Raw genomic sequence first — 24,650 nt, 5'->3', positions numbered from 1 at the left:
CGTAAGGTGTCCAGAAGTCTGGATCAGATACTGTCTAAGATAGAAAGTTTATGCAGAGTATATAAAAGCATATATAAAAAGTATAAAAAAACATGTGTGTCAATTATATATCATAGACAATAATAATAAATAGATAAACGCAGTGTATAAAAAATAGCTAGTGCCATAAAAACTGTGCAAAACCGCAAACAAGTGCAAACAAGTGAATAACTTGCAAAACTGTGCAATATATGCAATGTGAAAAGATATATATATATATATCCCAAAATGGGACGTGGGGATTTGAAATAGTCCACAATTATAGGTAGTGCAAATGTGGCAGTGTTTCCAAAGACACTGAGTGTAGATCTAAAACTCTCCAGGTGATACTGTGACTTTTGTGTGAGAATACACTCTTCAGTGTCAAATGACACCCGTGGCTGTGCTAGATTATTACCTTTTTAGTGGCTTTTAGATCTACACTCAGTGTCTTTGGAAACACTGCCACATTTGCGCTACCTATAATTGTGGACTATTTCAAATCCCCACGTCCCATTTTGGGATATATATATATATATATATATATATATATATATATATATATATATATATCTTTGCACATTGCATGTATTGCACAGTTTTGCAAGTTATTCACTTGTTTGCACTTGTTTGCGGTTTTGCACAGTTTTTATGGCACTAGCTATTTTTTATACACTGCGTTTATCTATTTATTATTATTGTCTATGATATATAATTGACACACATACTTTTTATATATGCTTTTATATACTCTGCATAAACTTTCTATCTTAGACAGTATCTGATCCAGACTTCTGGACACCTTACGTATTTTATATCTTATAGTATCTGACAGCGAAATTTTCTTTTAGGAGCGCAACACCACCCACTTTATCTATTCCCTTTACACATTTGGGCACCAGTTTGGCCCTGACGGTGTATGCAGCACCCATAGAAACGCATTTAGTTTGTTTCCCCTCCCATCTTAGCGCAGGAGCACCCACCCTCACAGTGTCTTTGGGGGTGCACATAGCAGAGAGTGAAGAAGAGGGTGCAGATCGAGAGGATGAGGAGGGTGCAGAAGAGTAAGGCTGAGTGAGCCACTCAACCAAGTCTGGTGCTTCCTTTGACGTAATCGCACACACCTTCTGCAATTTCCCACTTTGTTTCAAGCCTGTTGCTCCTGCCCTACCCCTACCACCCCTACGGAAGGGCCTGCCTCTTCCTCTGCCTGTCATTTTTTAAATTACCCTGTGACAAAAGTCTCTAGAGAAGTGCAGTATGTATGTGGAAGAAGGTATATAACACCCCGCTTCAATCTGTTGTTTTTGGGGGCCACTGGTCTATCACACCAGTTACAATACTTTTTTATTTGATTGCGTTTGTCACTCTTTGTAGTATCGCTGCCGAACCGCTCAGAAGTCACAATGCTGCACAGTGGAAACGCACTATACTATGCTTTCTATATGTGCAAGTATTTTATACGTGTATTACACAACTATATACTGCACACCAAATAGTACACCTATACCAGTCCTTAAGGACCTTTGTGGAACTAGTAGCTAGGGATTAGCAGACTGTACCTCAGTCCCTACACTGATAAAGGACTGCTACAGAATAGGGCAGCAGTCAGCAGTAGTGCACCATAACCCTATATATTGTGGACCTATACCAGTCCTTAAGGACCTTTGTGGAACTAGTAGCTAGGGATTAGCAGACTGTACCTCACTCAACCCTATATACTGTACTACTCTATACCATACCAGTCCTTAAAAGGACCTTTGTGGAACTAGTAGCTAGTGATTAGCAGACTGTACCTCAGTCCCTACACTGATAAAGGACTGCTGCAGAATAGGGCAGCAGTCAGCAGTAGTTCACCACAACCCTATATATTGTGGACCTATACCAGTCCTTTAGGACCTTTGTGGAACTAGTAGCTAGTGATTAGCAGACTGTACCTCAGCCCCTACGCTGATAAAGGACTGCTGCAGAATAGGGCAGCAGTCAAGTATAATATTCTTTCTATATTTGGAAGAAAGAATATTATACGTGTACAACCCTATATACTGTCCTACTCCTATACCATACCAGTCCTTAAAAGGACCTTTGTGGACCTAATAGTAACAGCTAATGATTAAACTGACTGTCCCTCCCTGCTACACACAGCGTCCTGTCCCTCCCTGCTAAAGACAGGCTGCTGAATTTACACGCACAGCAATTCACTCAACCCTATATACTGTCCTACTCCTATACCATACCAGTCCTTAAAAGGACTTTTGTGGACCTAATAGCTAGCGATTTGTGTCACTGCAGTCTCTCCCTGCTCCACACAGCAACCTCTCCCTATAGTGACAGAAGAAAGAATGTAAAATGGCCGCCGGATCGGGTATATTTATAAGTTAGGGGGAATCTCCAATTGTCCATGTGCTGAAATGCCTCAATTGGCTGTCATGTACCCCATGATGGATGTGTCATCATGGGTCAAAGTTCTTTCACACTGTAAACACATAAGTCCGCCGGGCGAACAGCGGCAATAGTCCTCCGATCGGGCGAATCGCGAACAGGCAAAATTCGCCACGAACCGGTCGCCGGGCGAACAGTTCGGCCATCCCTAGTGTCCAAATCTTGTAAACTTCACCTCAATAACATCTCCAAAATATGCATCCTTTTAACTGCAACTTATTCACTTCTACGTTATCTCTCGCCTTGATTATTGTATCTCTCTCCTCATTGGCCTACCTCTTTGCAGGCTATCCCCTCTTCAGTCTATCATACATGCTGCTGCCAGACTCATCCATCTTACAAACCATGTCCGCCATCCCTCCCTGCAAATCCCTCCACTGGCTTCCTATTGCCCAACAAATAAAATTTAAGACATTAACAATAATGTACAAAGCCATTTTCAACTTTGCCTTGAGCTACATCACCAATCTTGTTTCCAAATATCACCCAAACCCTCCTCTTTGCTCCTCCCAAGATCTCCTGCTCTCTAACTCCCTTGTCTCCTCTTCCTATGCTCGTCTCCAGGAATTCTCCGGAGCCTAGCCCATCCTCTGAAACTCACTACTCCAATCTGTCTGGCTATCTCCTACTCTGTCCACTTTTAGGCGATCCCTTAAAACTCATCTATTCAGGGAAGTCTATCCTGCCTTTAGCTAACAACCAAATCATTAATTCTTCCATCAATTTATCTCTCACAGTTATTACATTTTGTTCCACAAGCCCCTCCCTATTAGACTGTAAGCTGGCAGGAGCAGGGCCCTCCTAACCCTCTTGTATTGAATTGTATTATTGCTTTATTGTCTCACTTTATATTGCTGCAAAAAAGGCGATATATATAAATCCGGTATAATAATAATAAACCACGTCAAGGTACAGCAATACATCTGTAATTCTTCTTATTAGGAGTCAATAGGCTGTTCACTTTACAAAGTAGTTTTGACTTTGCAAGGGAATGTTCTCTTAGTTTAGTGAATAAGGTAAAGCTCTGTTGACTTCCATCATCCAATCATGTGCAAGAAAGTGTTTTTTTTTTGTATTATTATTCTTGCATGTGGATATTCTTTTCAAACACATTTTGCACCACATTAGCCAATTTAAAGAAAAATTCCCTTTGCACGGTAAACAGCTTACTTTTAGTAAATGAACATCATTATACCTATCATCTAAAGGTCTTGGCAATGGATGCCTTAAAGCAGGGGTAGGGAACCTCGGCTCTCCAGCTGTTTTGAAACTACAAATCCTCATCATGCCTCTGCCTCTAGGAGTCATGCCTGTGATTGTTACGGTCTTGCAAGGTCTCATGGGACTTGTAGTTTCAAAATAGCTGGAGAGCCGAGGTTCCCTACCCCTGCCTTAAAGCATCTGATGCAGCAGCAACTTGTCACTTTTCAGCTTTCGCTGGTAGTACTGATGAAACATTTCCTGCATATATTTATAAGCATATGACTGTTTCCTTATGCCGCGTACACACGAGCGGACTGTATGGCGTACTTAGTTCGTCATACAATCCGACGGACAGTCCGTCGTACTTTCCACTGAACGGACTTGACCACACACAGATGCACAAACAGTCCGTCGAAAGCTTGCGCGATGACGTGTACAGCACGTACGACGGGACTAGAAATAGGAAGTCCAAGACACAGCAAAGCACCCTTCCGCCGTGTAAATCCTTTCTGGGCATGCGCCATTCTTAGTCCGTCAAACTAAAATACTGACGAGCGGATTGTCCGCTGAAACCAAAGTACGACGGACAGAATTTCGAAAAATCCGAAATTCTTAGTACGCCGGACTGCACGCTGAAAAAGTCCGCTGAAGCCCACACACGAGCGGATTGTCCGCTGAAATGTGTTTCGACGGACTAAGTACGCCATACAGTCCGCTCGTGTGTACGCGGCAATGGGGTTTTATTTTAGGTCTATTCCAAACTTTGTTTTAAGTTAAAGTGAAAGGAAAGGTTTTCCTGGAATTCACCTGCATACAGCCACAATATTGTTACCTCTGTATAGTTAGATATTTCAAAATATGCGTTCTTATACATTATTTTGTGTAAAAAGTCCTCCTGTCAAGTGGCTGCCAAGCCTAAAGCCTCATACACATGCATCAGACTTTTGTTCAAAGAGCGTGTGTCGTGAACTTGTCTTGCATACAAATGGTACACAATTGTTTGCCAACAAACACGAACATAGTGACGTATTAGACGTACTACAAGCCAATAAAGAGTATGTTCAATTGTCAGGTGCCACTGTTTGGGCTCCTTCTGCTAATTTCATTTTAGTAGAAGTTTGGTGAGTACTGATTTGCTTTTAATTTCATGCTTTTCATTTCATTTCTGAACGGCTGTTCGTTAGGGATGAGCTTCGAGTTCAAGTCGACCGTTCGACCATTCATCGAAGATGGAACATTATGGGCAGTTTGTGCTAAATTCGAGTGTCATGGCCCATAATGCACTGCGTCATCGCAGTGGTTTGCTGGCTGATGATTGGCAAAGCATGTACTATGACCCAAATGCTTTAGCCAATCACAGTGCCGTAAGCAAATAGAGCCATAATTGGCCAAAGGCAAGGAGAGAGACAGAGAGAGAGAGAGAGAGAGAGAGAGAGAAATTTTATTTCATTTAGATAGATTAAGCAGTCAGTTAGCTCCAGTATATTTAGTATATATATATATATATATATATATATATATATATATATATATACAGTACATTCCAGGCTTTGTATATGCATGTATGTATATATATATATATATATATATATATATATATATATATATATATATATATATATATATATATATATATATAAGAGGGCCAGTGTGGTGGCCCGTAATTATGGGAGGAGCCCGGAGGGTATATAATCAGACCACCCACAACGGTCTGTGTCGGTTCCAGTGCAAGGTACTGCACATCAAGGGGCCGACTCTTCTCAGCTCCCTCACGGTCGACTATCTGTGCATCCAATCGCAGGTGCACTTCGGCTTCTTCATTCGTGGTCTTCGTCGGCGGTTCCCACTCATGGTCGCAGATAAGTAGTATCCGAATCTTTTCATATCATGTGCAAACTTGCGGCTTATCGTGCTTACTATCCTGCACCCCTTTCGCAAAACCTACCTCTGAGTTGTTGACACTCATGTCCCGATATCTTTCGGCACAGGCATAGTACATTCCTAAATTCCTTCTACCAAACATACGATTCATTCATAGATCCAAGCCTCCGAGTCGCTGTCGGTCGTTCTCCAATATCACTCGCCATAGGCTTCACTAGTCATAAGATTCACTGTTCTCATCCTTTTTTGAGATAAACAGGTATTGTTTGTATGGGTTTCTGTGGCTGATTGAGGTGTAATTAAACCCACCTGATGTCTTTCCTGCACTTGACTAGCCTGGGGGGATGGGTGGTTGATAGGTGTTTGGTTTCACAGTAAGGAATGGCATACACTCTACAACCAATTCGTATCAGATACTCCTTACTGCCAATTTATATCAGATTCATCACATACATTTTTTAAGCTGATTCGTGTCAAATGCATTGCACAGGCTGACTCTGCCAACTCACTGCGTATCCACGTAGTTGTACCTTTGAGATCGGTCATATATCTTCATCGATTGTCCCACGCTCGGACCGCTACACACTCGCTGGTGCAGGTAGGACTTTGTTGTTAAAGACAAAGGGGGGGTAATAGATATGGCGCTTATACCTATATGTGGGGACTAGTAGTGTGTTGGTGTATAAAAATGAGTTGTATTGTATAGGTCAATATTTACATGTGTGGAAGTATATAATTCTTGAAGTGCTATCTGATTTTGGGCCTGAGTGTGTGTAGTATATATTTTCCAGCGTGCTGGTTCAAAACCCAAAATTTTAAAAATTACACAAAAATTAAATACAAGTACAATAAACTCAAAGTGCACGCCAATAGCAACAGATCACAATATAGCAAAACATATAACTTAAAATAGCAATATGCAGTTATTAAAATATTAGTCTAAATGGCAATATGCAATTATTAAAGTGCGCGTGCAAAATAAATTCCTACTGGCCTATAGGTAAAGACTAATTGTGATGGCTGGTGGATTAGCCGTGGGAATATTAAAGTATATTACATATACTGTGGTGTCAGACTATAATCAATAAACATATATAAAATAACACGGTGATAGCATAAACTGGTCTGATAGTGTTGCTTTACATAAATTAGTATAAAATTAATATAGAGATTATAAAAATAAAAATAAAAATGCCATCTACATGAAGCAAAAATGTGCTAAAATAATAAAACACAGGAAAAATTAAATAAAAGATAAAATATAAAAATATATCCAAACAGCGTGCAAAATTAGTGCAAGAGAATGTGCAAGCAATGCAGGCAAATTATAAACATTGGACGTGATGGAGCAAGTCTCTATTAGGTGGCGGAAAAAACCGCAGGTGCAGAAAAGGAGGGGGGTGATGTTTTCAACTGTGTTCTTCACATTCGGTGGCTTAAAAGGGTATTAAAATTATTATGCTCTCACCAGAAGGGGGACCCCATCCGGGGTGGATCAACATTCACAATATTAGCTATTGTGCGGCTCTCTGGCTTCCTTCCACTTTAAAGATTAGGGATCCCTCGTTCCTCCGTGAGTAGCAATAAGCCCCGTTTATATGAAGTAGAGAAGAGGCACAACCATAGTGTGATACCGTTTATAAACAATTTTATTGCAGAAAATAGTTAAAAAGTTACTCACAAACGAATGTTTTAAAAGTGCGGTGTGTACAGCTTTTAAAATTCCCGCTATTGCAATCTCCGTCAGAGCTCGAGGTGTACGCTGCCTGGCCACGCCCTACGCGTTTCGTCACACCGTCCGTCACACCGTCCGTGTGACGAAACGCGTAGGGCGTGGCCAGGCAGCGTACACCTCGAGCTCTGACGGAGATTGCAATAGCGGGAATTTTAAAAGCTGTACACACCGCACTTTTAAAACATTCGTTTGTGAGTAACTTTTTAACTATTTTCTGCAATAAAATTGTTTATAAACGGTATCACACTATGGTTGTGCCTCTTCTCTACTTCATATAAACGGGGCTTATTGCTACTCACGGAGGAACGAGGGATCCCTAATCTTTAAAGTGGAAGGAAGCCAGAGAGCCGCACAATAGCTAATATTGTGAATGTTGATCCACCCCGGATGGGGTCCCCCTTCTGGTGAGAGCATAATAATTTTAATACCCTTTTAAGCCACCGAATGTGAAGAACACAGTTGAAAACATCACCCCCCTCCTTTTCTGCACCTGCGGTTTTTTCCGCCACCTAATAGAGACTTGCTCCATCACGTCCAATGTTTATAATTTGCCTGCATTGCTTGCACATTCTCTTGCACTAATTTTGCACGCTGTTTGGATATATTTTTATATTTTATCTTTTATTTAATTTTTCCTGTGTTTTATTATTTTAGCACATTTTTGCTTCATGTAGATGGCATTTTTATTTTTATTTTTATAATCTCTATATTAATTTTATACTAATTTATGTAAAGCAACACTATCAGACCAGTTTATGCTATCACCGTGTTATTTTATATATGTTTATTGATTATAGTCTGACACCACAGTATATGTAATATACTTTAATATTCCCACGGCTAATCCACCAGCCATCACAATTAGTCTTTACCTATAGGCCAGTAGGAATTTATTTTGCACGCGCACTTTAATAATTGCATATTGCCATTTAGACTAATATTTTAATAACTGCATATTGCTATTTTAAGTTATATGTTTTGCTATATTGTGATCTGTTGCTATTGGCGTGCACTTTGAGTTTATTGTACTTGTATTTAATTTTTGTGTAATTTTTAAAATTTTGGGTTTTGAACCAGCACGCTGGAAAATATATACTACACACACTCAGGCCCAAAATCAGATAGCACTTCAAGAATTATATACTTCCACACATGTAAATATTGACCTATACAATACAACTCATTTTTATACACCAACACACTACTAGTCCCCACATATAGGTATAAGCGCCATATCTATTACCCCCCCTTTGTCTTTACATCGTTCCACCCGCGGGTGGAAATTAATAGAGGCTGCTCTTACCTTTTAATTTTTCTTTTCTACATTTACCTTTAAGGATCCATAGCGCAACCCACCCCCCAGTTACACACAGGACTTTGTTGTTACCGCTCCTCTAAACTCTAGTAGTTACGTTATCATGTTCGTTTATCATGTTCATTTTGCAAAAAGTCGCACTTACGCCACCGTAAGTCTTTCTATGTCATCTTTCATGTATTTCATGCTTTCTACCCAATGCGGGTTTACTCGAGCCGTTCACTTCACGGCGATGCGGTCAAATCCGACATTCAAGCCCCTTACTCACCTCGCATCTACGGCCGATTCGAAACTAGTCGCAACTTCGCTTCTATGTTTCGGATCCTCGGCAATCACAAAGCCCCTTCAACCGCCATCACCATTTAGTTGATTCGAACCCAGCCATATGATCGGCAATACGGTCAGATCTGTCATAGGAGCCCTGTAGTCACCTCACATCTATGGCCGATTCGAAACTAGTCGCAACTTCGCTTCTATGTTTTGGATCCTCGGCAATCACAAAGCCCCTTCAACCGCCATCACCATTTAGTCAATTCAGACCCAGCCATATCATCGGCAATACAGGCAGATTTGTCATACGAGCCCTGTAGTCACCTCGCATCTACGGCCGATTCGAATCTAGTCGCAACTTCGCTTCTATGCCAAACCCAACTCTAACAACCAAGCCGAATCCTGTTGCATCTCCGACTCAAATGAGTCAAATCTTTCGCAGACTATTCCATAGCTATAGCCCAGTTCAAACTAGTCACATCGACTGTACGAATTCAGCAGTACTTACGTTTGACTTTCTCAGTCTATCCATACATGATCATACACAATTCTCTCCACCAATTTACTCAGTGTTGCGCACGGTCATTCCTATATAATCACATTTCCTCTATAAACCTTTTCTTTCGCCTTTCAACAAAGCTCCTTGCAATCGCTGCAAGCATTAATGCAATGGCTCAAATACGGCCACTCATCTCCAGTAGCAACACGGCTGCTCTCCTCATTCCTACACACTTATAATTTAATTTATAGATTCAAATAAAGCTGCTTTCTTGCAATCGCTGCAAGCATCTCTGCAATAGCTTAATACGGCCACTCATCTCCAGTAGCAACACAGCTGCTCACCTCATTCATCCATTCATTCATTCTCACCTCATAATTCAAATAAAGCCGCTTCCTTGCAATCGTTGCAAGCATTTCAGCAAGTGGCTCAAACTGCCACTCATCGTCTCCAGTAGCAACACGGCTGCTCATCATTTTCTCTGTCACTTTACCCTTTTTAGGCCAGTTAGAACACCAGTTAGTCCACCCTGCACCAGGTTTGGACAGTATCTCCCCAAAAAAAAAAAAAAAACCATTCTCGAGGGCTTGCATCTTCACCAGGGGGCCAGCTTTGCCCCAAAGAGCTCTTTGCAATCCCCCTTGTCAAAACGAAATTCTCATGTCACCTTACTACAGACTCCCGGTCAACTCAGTTCTCGACCCCAACCAGTCGACTTCACAACTAGTGCATAAAGTCAGGTTTTTAGTTCAATGGGATTCCCCCTTTGTCTTAAACACTCTTTCGCTACATATTTTTACTTCACATACAGAATTTGACCTGCTTCTGAGGCGTTAGCAACTGTCACATACTTCTGTGCACTTCACTCTGTTTGCGAAGCACAAGCCTTCAATACGCAGACAAGGTCGCCTAATCTCCATACTTGCTGGCAGTGCAAGCATTAGTAGACCGAACCCACGTCAATTAACTACAGATCGCAACATTCCTACTTAGTATACCAGACTTCAGCTACCCACCCCAGTCCGCCCTGGGGCGCTCTGGTTCATTAGTCTGTGCCGAGCACAGACTGACACCCGAGCTATCGGTTACCTAGCCAGTCACCTCCTGGCTCACCTCGGTTGTCACGCATTCTTTTGAGTTTTCTAAAGTCACACTCAACAGCGCTCGAGCGCAAACCAACTGTCACTATGGCTGTCGTTCCTTGTCCTATTCTTCTTGTTTCCTTCCGCCTTTCATCTTATCTACCCAACACAACTATCCCCTCCTACCTTTGCAACTTACCTAAAACATACGCACCCCCCCCCCCTTGCTTTTAGTTGACGCCATGTCGCAGGCAGACAGTGAGGACTTTGCCTCAGCCCTGCCATCACCCTTTATGGGCTCAGCAAGCGGCGGTTTACAGTCTCACAAGAGCTTGGACCAATAAAAAAATAAAAAAACTCATAGCAGAACGGTGTCGCAGGAGTAAATCCTACCCTGCCGCAGCCAGGAAACCAAACCTTTAGGATACTGTTTCCACCGCCAGTGGCACCCCTTCCAAGCACCACTTCAGTCTATCTTCTTTGCGACTACTCAGCGGCACTCCTGGGGAACCACACTGTCAACAGCAGTCGCCGAAGTCCAAGCAGAGTGACAGCCCTGGAGGTACTCCCAATCGTGCCTCTACCAGCTCCAATCACCACCGTCATTCCCGTACCTTCACTTACAGATACACCCAACTTCTGCACCATCGTCTTCCCTGCACACCTTGTCCTAGCAGGGCATCTAGGAGGACATCTTGGATGACAACGACGTTAACTTAGCATCCCTCCTCAAAGCAGTACACAACTTGGTCTAGAACAAGTCATATTCGCGGGGAGATGTCTCCGTCATCCTGAAGGCCAGAGACTCTTTACTTAATCGCAAGCTCACTGTCAGAGTTTGTGCTGGCCTTGGGGACAGTCAGAGACATGTTAGGCAGAGCAACCCCAACAGGAGGGTAGAATTGGACCCGTATCTGCATGCAGCAGGTCACAAGTACGCAGGGTGCCCATCCTTTGACTATCACCGCTCATTTTCATCCAAGGCAGCAGCCAGACTCAAGGGGATCCTTTACCTCCCATCTTTTAGTGTTTCTCTTCCAGGTAAAGACCCTGACTAAATCCTTAAATTAAGATGTGCCAGCTATAGCAGATCTGCCCATGGGAGTCGAATTTCTCACAAATTGGAATGGCATGCCAATGTGCATTCCCTCAGCATCTCTCTCTTTATCTCAGGTAGTCATGGTCACCACAGCCTCCACAGGTCCTCGCCTCAATTTTTTGGCCAAATCGGATTCATAGGGCCATGGCCGTCAGAAATCCTCTTGATTCCTGGGTTCAGTTAGTCCTCCTCTTTGTTCGACCTCTACCCCATTGTCGCAGCAGCTCAAGTGTGGTGCAACAACTGGGCAGGACGTTCGCCACAGCCAACCAAGCCACAGCCAGTATTATGAATAAAGGAGGTCCTAATAGCCTGCCATCGTGGCCTTCCTGCGCAGGCTGGTGCCACTATCCCCACAGCACCAATCTAACGTCCTATGCGTCCACATCCCAGACAAACGCAATAATCTGGCCGACGCACTACCCGTTAACTTTGCTTCGTTATTTTTTGCAGGAACCTGGAAACAACCTGACCATGTCTCTTATCCCACACTGGTCGTAGCTAACCTCGGATTCAAACAACACTTTCACGACGCTACCTGCCTTATTAATCTTTCACTATCTCACAACACCCTGAAGGCCTACTGTGCAGCCTAGAGGTTCTATGTCAGGTTACTAGCCTCAAACCTCCATCACATCCTGGTCTTCATATTATGCCACCACACACAGTTGGCATTGTCACACAATACCTTAGACCCCACTCAGCTGACATCCAGTATTTCATCCCCTTATGCGATCCTAACAAACCGTCTTGTTTGCCGCCCATACGGTCAAGACCATGTTGTGTGGTATTCACAGGCAATGACCCCAAATCAGTATCAAATGGCTACCCGTCACCAGCGCCATATTCCGAGACGTGTCTTTCATCCTGTCACATTCCCCTTTGGCTAAATTCAGCCTGGTTGTTCAAGCAGCCATCTACCTGGCTTTCTACAGCTTCCTACACCCCAGTGAATACTGTCACCATCCCAGTTGTAAAGTGTTACGTAGACGCCACCTCACACGCCATCAGACTTCATCTTGCTCCTCAGGGTGTCCAAAACACAATAGTCCGGTCCAGGGGTTGACATCAAACCTTTCCAAACTCTCAAAGCCTGGTGCCCCGTGTCCATCCTAGATCAATTTTTGACCCATATGTTTGATCCCTCGAAGGACAGCCCATTACTACCGTAGGCAGCAACCAGTTCATTAGTCACGTCAGGTTCCTTTTGAGCAAATTATGCCAGGACCTTGGTCATTTTCTTGGACATTCTTTCGCATTGGAGCAGCATCAGCAGCCTCACGAAACGTGGGGTCCCAGTCCACGCGATCAAAGATGGGCAGGTGGGAATCCACCTGCTTTACTCGATACATCTCTAATCCACAAGTGGAAATGTCCTGAGCCTTCAGCAACTTTTCCCCGTAGTGTCTTGTTGTACATAAATTAATAATTACCTCCCTAAACCAAGTCTTTTGCGGCCTTCTCTTGGCATATCGCCCAGCAGACCAGGGCTCACCGCCCAGCTCACCAGGGCTTACCTTACAGCAGACCAAGGGCACAATTCAGGTCTATTTTATGTTGTTAGTCTTGTGATGTGTTTATGTGTTCTTTCATATCTCTTAGAGCGGAGGGCTCCGACCATAAATAAGAGGGCCAGTATGGTGGCCCGTAATTATGGGAGGAGCCCGGAGGGTATATAATCAGACCACCCACAACGGTCTGTGTCGGTTCCAGTGCAAGGTACCCACCCACCTATTTCTCTTCTCAGAGTACTTCACTTAAAACACGTTTCTCTACAGAAACATCCATTTACTTTCTTAAGGTATGCGGCCTTCTCTTGGCATATCGCCCAGCAGACCAGGGCTCACCGCCCAGCTCACCAGGGCTTACCTTACAGCAGACCAAGGGCACAATTCAGGTCTATTTTATGTTGTTAGTCTTGTGACGTGTTTATGTGTTCTTTCATATCTCTTAGAGCGGAGGGCTCCGACCATAAATATATATATATATATATATATATATATATATATATTGTATACAGTTTAGCTATATCTCACTGCAGAGCGTTCCTGGACTTGTGTACTGTTCCTAATATACCACAGGCAGGCAGTTCATTCAGTTAGCTGCTGTATATTCAGTACTGTATCCTGTGCAGCTAGATCTTGTTGCAGACCGTTCCTGTTGTTCTGTTCCTAATATACTAAAGGCAGGCAGTTCATTCAATTAGCTGCAGTATATTCAGTATACTGTATCCAGTTTAGCTAGATCTCACTGCAGACCATTCCTGTTGTTTTGTTCCTAATATACTACAGGCAGGCCGTTCATTCAGTTAGCTGCAGTATATCCAGCACTATATCCTGTGCAGCTAGATCTCGCTGCAGACCATTTCTGATGTTCTGTTTCTAATATACTACAGGCAGGCAGTTCTTTCAGTTAGCTGCATATATTAAGTACTGTATCCTGTGCAGCTAGATATCGCTGCAGACCATTCCTGTTGTTCTGTTTCTAATATACTACAGACAGGCAGTTCTTTCAGTTAGCTGCATATATTCAGTACTGTATCCTGTGCAGCTAGATCTCACTGCAGACCGTTCCCGTTGTTCTGTTCCTAATATATTACAGGCAGGCAGTTCATTCAGTTAGCTGCAGCATATTCAGTACTGCAGCTAGATCTCACTGCAGGCCATTCCTGTTATTCTCTCCCTAATATACTACAGGCAGGTAGTTGATTCAGTTAGCTGCAGTATATTCAGTTTGTATATATATATATATATATATATATATATATATATATATATATATATATATATATATATATATATATATATATATATATATATATATATATATATTATATATATATATATTATATATATATCTATATATACATCCCAGCTTTGTGCAGCTACATCTCACTGCAGGCCATTCCTGGAGTACCTATTCAAATACATTCCAAATGCATCAAATAAAGTATGTCTGGAATGCTAACAAAGAAAGGCAGACGCTCACAGGTCACTAAAAGAGGGCAAGCAGTCTGTGTCTACAGCCAACATTGGTGTTCATGGACACGGTGCATCCTCAGCACATGGTTATGGGGCACACTTGTCCTTTTTTTCGGCAGCTGGCCATGTTGAGCCACAACATGCAGAAGAGTTGGGATGACCAAGCTGTTCTCATCCTCCTCATCCTCTGTCACCCAGGCTCAGAGTACTTTGGCTGCCAATGCAGCTGGCAAAGAGGCCTCTTCCATCAGCTCAATGTCATCAGTCACTCCTTCCCTAGCCTCACCATCATGCCCTGAGGTGTCCCCCGAACTGTTCGACCACAGTGTTGGGTACATTCTGGAGGAGAATGCGCAGCGTTTTGAAGGCTCCGATGATGATACCCAGATTGAGGAAGGCAGTAACGTGATCCCACAGAGAGGGTGCCCAAGAAGGGCAACAAACTCTCAGTCATGTTCCCCCAGCTGCAGCATACTGCCAGGTTTGCTCCAGTGACAAGGAGGCAGGGAATGATGAGTTCACTGACTCTACATGGGTGCCTGATAGGAGAGAGGAGGAGGAGGAGGAGGAGGCACATCTCTAATGAGGCAGAATGCCCTCCAGTGGCCAGCTTAAGGGCAGCCAAAAGACTGCATCACACCGCAGAGTTAAGCAGGTGCAGGGCGCTGCTGACTCCGTGTGTTATTCCAAAAGTTCTTTGGTGTGGGTCTTTTTTGAGATGTATGCAGCAGATCACACTGTTGCTGTTTGCAACATATGTCTGAAGCATATCAAGCGTGGCCAAAACAACAGTGGCTTGGGCACCACATGCTTGACCAGACATATGTCGAACTCTCATGCAGTCCGTTGGCAAGTGTACTTAAAAAACCCACACCAAAGAACAAGGTGGACCTCTCCTTGCCCTTGCTCCTCATCAGCTGGAATCTCCAACTTCACTATACCTTCAGTTCTCTCAGAAACCTGCACTGAGAGGAATGAAGGTGTAGAATTCGGTATGCCAAGTCTTGCTGGAAATCTGTTATCGCTACACCAATGTCCGATTGTAGCAGGAAAATTTCCCTATTCCAGTTGCTAAACTGGCAAAAGAAATTTGGTCCCAGGCATCCACATGCCCAGCGGCTGAATTCTAGCTTGGCTAAATTGCTAGCACTCCAACTGCTGCCTTTTCAGCTGGTAGACTCTGCCCCCTTTTGTGAATTTGTGGAATGTGCGGTACCTCAGTGGCAGGTTCCAAACGCCACTTTTTTCACGGAAGGTGATTCCAGCTCTCTACCGCCATGTGGAAGGCAATGTCTTGGCCTCGCTGGACAGGATGGTCAGTGGTAAGGTGCATATAACCACTGACTCATGGTCCAGCAGGCATGGACAGGGTTGTTATCTATCTTTCATGGTGCACTGGGTGACCCTGCTGGCAGCAGGGAAGGATGCAGGACAGGGTGCAGTATTGTTGGAGATTGTTCCGCCACCACTCCTCCAAAATGCTACTTGTGGTTATTCTGACACACCTCTCTCCTACACCCCTCCTCTTCTTCTTCCTCTAAAGATTTGTCCTCGGAACCAGTGGTAGGCATTCAAGGGGCTACGCAAGCACTCAGGCAAAAAGATGCAATGCAGTGCTTGAGCTGGTGTGCTTATGGGACAGGAGCCACACTGGGGCAGAAATTCTGTCAGCTCTGAAGGGGCAGGCTCAGAGGTGGTTGATGCCACGCCACCTTCAGGCAGGAATGGTGGTTTGCGACAATGGCACCAACCTAATCCGACAGGGACACTTCACCCATGTTCCCTGTTTGGCTCACATCCTAAATTTGGTGGTGCAGTGGTTCTTGTGCAGGTATCTGGGCTTACAGGATCTCCTGAGGCAGGCCAGGAAAGTCTGTGTGCATTCCCGCCAGTAATGGACAGGGCACTTGAGGCAGAACAGAGGACTTCCTTACCTCTCAAGGCTCCCTTTATCCAGACAGTGTTCCTGCGGGCCCGCCGATCACACAGGAAGAGGAGGAGGAGGAGTAGGATTGTGTCAGCATGGAGGTGGAGCCTAGCACTCAGAATCAGCAGCAGTCTTCAAGGGATCGTTTATAGTTCCCAGAAACCCATGGACTTGTACGTGGCTGGGAGGAGGTGGTTGCGTATCAGGTCATCCTTAGTGACCCAGAGGACTCCGGACCACATGCCCCAGAAAACCTATGCTGCATGGCCTCCCTGATCCTGCAAAGCCTGCAAAATGACCCTGAGATTCATGGTATCAAGGAGAGGGATCATTTCTGGCTTGCAACCCTCCTTGATCCACGTTACAAGGGTAAGGCTGCATAACTTATCCAGCCATCGCAGAGGGAGCAGAGGATTAAAAATCTTTGGGAGATGCAGCAGGGCTTGTTCCTGCTCCCAACTAGAGTATCTGTGAGGGGTTGCAGTGTTGTGACACCAGCACCAGTGCCTAATGCCCAATTGTTCTGCCCCTGTTCAACAGGGGTGTGTAATTACAATTTTTGATCTAATATTTCACAGCAGGGCCCATTCCTGTGGCCACCAAGAGTAACTGTGAGGGCTTACAGGGTTGTGGCAACACTGCCACACCACTAAAGGCCCAATTTTTCTGACCCTGGTCAACAGGGGCATGTAATTACAATTCTTGATATAATATTTCACAGCAACCCTGCTCCAGCACCAACCAAGAGTAACTGTGAGGACTTACCACCAACACCTAAGGCCCAAATTTCTGCAGTCCCCTACTTTCAAAAATCTGACTTACAAACGACTCCTACTTACAAATGGAGGGAGACAACAGGAAGTGAGAGGAAATCTACCCCTAAGCCCTTGTACACGCGGTCGGAGATTCCGACGGAATGTGTCCTATCGGACCGTTTTGTCGGATAATCCGACTATGTGTGGTATGCATCGGACTGATTCCGTCAGAATATCCGTTAGACCCAATTTTCCAACTTGCTGGAAATATTTTCCGACAAACTGGTCCGATCGGACATACTCCGATCATGTGTAGCCTACTCCGACGGACAAGGTGCCACGCATGCTCACATTCAAATTCCGACACGGAAGCGCTCGTTCAGGTAAAATTACTGCTCGTAAGCGATATAGCACATTCGTCACGCTGCAATGTTAAAAATTCATTGATGAAGCGCATTCTCTTGGTCTTTACAATGCCGCAAGAACGAACTTCTTTTGATGCTCATAGTCACACACACTTCTCCCGAACGTATTTCATTACTCTTTTTTTCACCATTTCAGCAATACAATTTTATTTTGCGTCACGTCTACACAATTTTAGATTTTCTTTATTCTTTTTTGGATGTTTTTTCTTTTTTTTTAATTCCTCAAAATCTCTTTTAAAGACAGTTTGCTAATTTCTCCTTTTTTTTGGGGTGTTTTTTGTGTGTAAACTTACCACAACATTATTGTATTTTTGATATTTTGTTTTTCTTTTTTAATCTACAGGAGGTTGTTTATTGTTGGTACCCCTTTTTATTCATTTCACTTAGTTTTTTTTTTTTAAATGTACCTGCCTGCTCACAAATAAACTGTACTTTTGGAAGGAAAACACATATACAAGTATTTCATCAAACCAAAAAAACCTTTATTTTGGTCGCAATAAAATAAAAAGAGGAACGCAGCGCTGGAGAAACTTGTTACTTTGGTGCAGCCTTTGGCCCCCAGGGCAGACATGAACAAATTAGAATATAAAAAATGGGTGGCCTGAGGAGTACATATCTCAGGGAGAGAAGTCTGGTTCCGAAGTCCTAGAGAACAGGAAATTCAGATGTCATCTATGTCCCCAGGATGTGGATCTTCAAGAGGCTGCATCTTCTGGCAGACCAGACTGAACCCAGGCCATCACTCACTCATCTTCCTTAGGCACTTCCCTCCAGGCATCCTTCGAGGCTGTGGCTGTGCTCCTGTAGTTGGGGCAGGAGGAGGAGAAGGAGGGCGTTGGTCGACCTCCTGGCTGCCACTTTGCTCATCAATCACACCATTTTGTGCTCCTGGCTTTTGCTAATTGAATGTTACCAAATAGAACAGACTATCATTCTGAGACCAGCATTTTCTTTTACATCCCAATCATTTTTGGTCACTACTGTCTATTAAGATGTAAACCACTTTGATAAATCACAACTTACTGATCAATAAGAACATCTAGTTAACATCATTAAATGTAACACAAGAAATATGTTCAACAATGCAATACCTGTCTCAAGCTGGGCCCCACCACATGTTGCTGCCTGGAAGGCCCAGGTTGGACGTTGGAAGCCTCAGCTGGGGGTGAAGGATGCCTTGAAGGAAGACTGGAGAGTGGTGGCCTGAGTGGTGGCCTGGGTACCCCCTGGTCTACCAGAAAATGCAGCCTGTCAAAGTGAACCATCCTGGGGTAATAAACGGCATCTGTATCTCCTGCTCTCAAGGACTCCAGGTGCTTCTTTGTCTCCCTGAAATATTTAATCCTCATGGCCCCAATTTTCCTATTCAGGCCATGATCCGCACCAAAGAAAGCAGTTTCTCCAGCGCTGCGTTCCTCTTTGTTTTAAAACTCGTTGTGGAACTGCCACAGGAAGGGCATCTCCTTGTAGAGTTCGAGGAATAGCCCCATAAAATTTGGGTTTTTGAATGGATCCATATTGTCTGCAAGACACAACACAAGACAAACCCTCAACATCGGCCTAGATAGAAGCAGTCTAGTCTAGTGAAGCACCAAGTTAAAAATGTTACCTTAGTTTGCACGTTCGTCGCGTCCGCGCCTCACTCTCTTCCCAGATCGTACGGACGATACACGCGCGTTGCGTTTTATATACAGTGCGCATGCGTTAAACTACACCCGCCCCTGACGTTCTTTCTAGACTATTCCCTGCCCCTTCACTTCCGGCACAGTGGGGAGAGCACATGGTGGAGAGAACGCAGGTGTGCACTAATAATAGTTCCACTAACGAGGAGGAGGGTGAGGAAAGCCCGGAGCCTGAAACGTCCCGATCCAGGAAGAGAAGATTTAAGGCCTCAAATATGTCTTTTGGAGAGATGTTGGAGATGGTTGACATATTGAACAGGACCGACTATGATGGGAAGTATGGACCTTACCCAAACCCAAATATCAGAAAGGCCAAGATCATGTCTAAAGTTGTGAAGAGTCTTCATAAGAATTTTGGGGTACGCCGATCCAAGGATCAACTGAGAAAACGCTGGTTAGACCTGAAACTGAGGGAGCACGAGCAGTACCTAAGGATCAAGCGTGTTCTTAAAAAAAGTAAGTAGTTGTCGTGTGTTCATATCATTATTCTTGCTTGCATACTGCTCCATGTGCTTTGATTTCATGTTGTGCATTTTAAAATGATCACTTTCAAGTTCATGGTTTCATTCGTTCGTAAGAAACATCGTTCTGCAGGGAAGTATTCCAGCTTAACAAAGTGTCCACAATAATGTTCTCACCTTGGAACTCGGCCAAAAAACATAATTGTACAACACTTCCAAGCAATGTTTCAGATTCCTATTTCTGCCCTCTGTGTGCTAATTATTCTTTGTTTACATTCTCATAGGGGAGAGAAGACTCGGCAAGTATGAGGACACCAGGGACCACACCCCTCCCAAAGAAGGCCAACTTCCAAAAGCAGAAACAGAGGAGCAGGAGCAGGAGGAGGAGGAGGAAGGAGAGATCGTGGAGGTTGGGCAAATTGTCACCACAACAGGTGAGTGTTGGAGAACACAGCTTCCGGTAAGCTCATCAATGTATGTCACCATATTTTTATTACATGGTGTGTTTTTTTGCTTTGTTTTGTAGGTGATGTGGAAGAAGATTCCCGTTTTACCAGTGAAAGTGCCCAGATCCTGATTGGGGAGATAATGCGGTGCAATCTGGATTTGGAAAATATACAGCAAAATATCAATGATGTTAAAAATAAAATGAAGAACATCATTGATGTTTTGGGGAGAGTGTGAAACACAAAAAACTAGATAGGGTTTTATTTTTGCTATTTGAAACAAAAAATGTTGTATTTATCGAAATTACAAATTTGGAAGATGCACAGAGTGTGTAAACATGCGCTATCTCTCTTCATGGGGGATCAATGTACGTGTTTTGTGTAAAGTGGCTGAGATGAAGGGGTTGCAGCCCCAAAGCATGTACATTGATCCCCCATGATGGGAGATAGCACATGTTGACACACTATGTGCATCTTCCAAATTTGGATTTTTCAGGGGTCACACCCCATGTGATGAAGGCAATATCAGCCCAGTTTGTACATACTCATGTCTGATATTGTCTTCACTTTTCAAAGTTGAACTTTGTAAGTTCCTGTGTTCTGTATTTTACGGTTTGATACATGCCTGTTTACACAAAAACAACAAGTAAATACATTTTGATTAAACTCTGTTTTTGATACACACATATTCTTGGTTTGTTGTAAAAACCTTGTTGTAACGCACATGTGAATGTGCTTGTATTAAAAAGTTTAATTATCAACAATGTGGGGCTTCCTTTTTCATTGCGCAAAAAAATGTATTTTTAGTAAAATTTTAGTTTGTGCTGAGAAGGAGTGTGATTTACTAAAGGCAGCTCCACTTTGCACTCCAAGTGCAGTTTCAGGTGTACTTTTGCAGTGCACTTGTAGTGCATAGTGGTGTGCCTTTAGTAAAAAGCACCCACAGTGAGGTGTAAATTTGGACAATCATGCCATTTTCCTGCCATGGTGCTGAAAATGACACGATTTTGGTCAGTAATACACTACATACATTAGTTACAAAAAGAAGATGTGTGTGTAGCAGACCCACAACATAATAAGATTATCTGAAGAAGAGACTGTCCCCTCATCTCGCTCTGAACTTGGGTTTGCACTGTTGGTGAAAAAGGCACAACTTGAAAAAAAACTGGCAAAGTGGGAGGCCACAGTCTGCCATTTCTGTGGCGTTGAAGGGCACTGTGTAGTGAAACAAGAACAACAATTAGTAATTTGACAAATCAACATTGCAAGCAGATTAGACACCCACATTTTTGGGAACTGAGTATTTAAAGCCTAAAGTATAAGGTCCCCTTATAAGAGTCGTCACCCCCCCATCCCCCCCCCATCTGATGTGCCCTTGCTAAAAAATGAGGGGGGATGTTTTGGACAGGTAACCCTCTCCACTTGATTGAGAGCTGAATGCCTAAATAATGTGTGATACTTTGGGAAGCCCCTCCTTACTTACACTATTGGCAGCCCACTGGACAGGTAAAGAAGTGTCATAATAACAAAAAGAAAACAAAATGGAAGCACATTTTGACATTCTGCTATTACATATCAAGATAATTAATAGGTTAAAAAAAAAAATAGCATTTGAAAGTATTGAGGCAGGCCCTTACACTACATGCTTAGGTGAACTCGTCCATAAATGTGATCATCAAAAAGGTAGGTATAGTGTGTATTGGGTTTGGTCAAGTCAACAGATAGAGGATTGCTATCAGCTGAGCTAGCAGTTGGGGGGAGGGGGGTTACTAATGAGTTTGGCACAACCCCAAAAATTTCAAAAACGTCACTCTGCATGAATTGAAGCACAAACATCACATTTTTAGACATTTTAGGGGGTGTTTAGGGAAAAGCAATACTATGGAGCTGACAAAAGACATTGGTAAGTGAGTAGACTATAGTTTTATGGGCCAAGAAGAGCATGGTGGGGAAGTTAGTGAGGCAAATATGCCTGAGGACAAAGGGGCAGAGTATATGAATTAAAGCATATTGCAATGATGGTAATTAGGGAATGAGGAAAGAAATGCAAGACATTAGCAATCATTAAATACATAGAATGTGATGTTTAAGGATTAAACTTACCTTCATATAGTCCTTCTGCAGGACCTGAATGATGGCAGAACAGGTCTCTGGAATAATGATCCCCAGAGCCTAGGGGGAGATGCCTGTAGAGAACTTGAGGTCCTGAAGGCTTTTCCCTGTCGCCAAGTAGCGCAACGTGGCAATGAGCCTCTGCTCCGGAGTGATGGCTTGCCGCATGCAGGTATCCTGCCTGGTGATATAAGAAGTCAGAAAATCCAGCAGATGGTGAAAAACGGGGTCCGTCATCCAGAGATAAGTCCTGAAATCATCAGGATAATTCTCGCGGATCTCACGGAGCAAAGGCATGTGCGAGAACTGGTCACGCTGGCGCAACCAATTCTTGGTCCACAATCGCCTCCCCTCCCTGTTCATGGACGGGGCTTGTGTCAAAGTAAGAACCCCAACACGAAGCCCCTGCACAGCACAAACTCTACGACGAGTACGTAGACAAAACATGGTTTCAAAACGGTTGGCTGGTCAGAACGGACACCAGAAAGAACCAATAAACAGCAAGGCCTGAAAGAACGACCTGAAATAGCAGAAGCAAGCAGACAATAAAAAATGCTTTTCAAAGCGTACTATACCAAGATATAGTCCACAATGAGAAACAAATACTTAATGACTGCTCGCACTGATTATCAGATACGCAAAGACAAGCAGAAACCGAAGAGCAGTAGCGATCTGAATCACTAATCTGAAAAGCGTGAATCGTCTCTCCCCAAACTTCTACTAACACGAGATCAGCAGAAGGAGCCCAAAGGGTGCCGGATGTGGTGCTGAACTTCCCTTTTCTAGTCCCGCCGTACACGGCTTACGTCATCGCATTCTTGGCACACGCAAATTTCCGACAACTTGGTCCGATCGTGTGTATGCAACAGTTTCAGACACAATCCGTCGGACAAAATCAGTTGGACAAAATCCAACGGATTTGGTTGGCAGAATGTCCGACCGTGTGTACAGGGGCTAAGAAGGGAAATTCTCTCCTGTAAGAGTTAATATGGGAAAAAGGTGTCTCCTCCACTAATGCTTTATCACCAATCCTTGTTTCCCTAAAAAACCCATATTTTCAAAATCTAATTGTCATTGGGACAGAAAGTGAGGTGAAATCTTCTGAATAGGGGCACAGACAGCGAAACAAATGTTACAGGGGTGATAACCCTTCCCTATGTTTTCCATAGGGAAGGGTTATCTGGCTGGAGCTACACTTACAAAATGTACCTGTTCCAAATAAAAAATAGCGCCGCTTTACCGCTGATGCCCGGGCACCGGCAATGGGAAAGGGGTCTAAAGAAGAAAAGAACGTGCGCTGCATTTCGAGATTTCAGAATTTGCAGCATCACGAATGTTAATTCTCCATTACGAATGCTAGTTTACAAGACCGACTGCTTCTGGCTCTTCCTTGCGTCCGAGCATGCGTCTTTGTACTTTGGACTTTTGTCTGACAGACTTGTGTACACACGATTCAAAAAATCTTGACCGCTGTCCACAGAAAATTTATAAGCATGCCATTAACATTTTTTCTGCGGTAAATCCAACAATTGTCTGATGGAGCGTACAAATGGTCTGATTTTCAGCCAACAGTCTGTCATCACACAATTCCTGGCAAAAAATCCAATCATGTGTACGAGGCTTTAGGCTTTAGTTATTTAACTTTTAAAGTATTTTATTTTCAGATATTATAAAACAGAGTAAAGCCCCGTACACACGAGAGGACTTATGTCCGACAGACTTCCGAAGGAGTTCCGTCGGAGTTCTGCTGGAATTCCGACGGAGTTCTGACAGACTTTTCGGCTGAGCGGACTTGGCCACACACGATCACACTAAACTCCGACGGATTCGAACGTGATGACGTACGACTCGGCTCGAATAAGGAAGTTCATAGCCAGTAGCCAATAGCTGCCCTAGCATCGGTTTTAGTCCGTCGGAGTAGCATACACACGAGTGGATTTTTCGAAGGGGACCGGGTCGGCGGAGTTCCTTCGGAAAAATTTGAAGCATGTTCCATATTCTAAAGTCCTTCGGACTTTGGCGAGTCAAAAGTCCGTTGCAGCCCACACACGATCGGATAGTCTGACGGACTCAGTCCTTCGGACTTTGGATGTTGAAAAGTCCGCTCGTGTGTACGCGTATGTCTCCTCTGTATGAGATCCAGAGGTTATCAAGAAGGCAAGCGAGGCCCGTAAGGGGCAGGATAGAGTGGGGGCCATCGCCCCGGCGCCCCGGATGGGAGCAAACTGCGCCAGGGGTGGGTCCCCCTCCAATCCCACAGGTAGCTCCCATTCGGTTATCTCTGTCACCAGAGCTGAACTGTGGTGATTTACCAATT

The sequence above is a fragment of the Lithobates pipiens genome, unplaced genomic scaffold (genome assembly GCF_037356315.1).
Source record: "Lithobates pipiens isolate NorthernLeopardFrog02 unplaced genomic scaffold, aLitPip1_a1.2 Scaffold_8, whole genome shotgun sequence".
Lineage (NCBI taxonomy): Eukaryota > Metazoa > Chordata > Amphibia > Anura > Ranidae > Lithobates > Lithobates pipiens.
The sequence above is the reverse complement of the archived record's forward strand: the minus strand, read 5'-3'. Positions refer to the sequence as shown.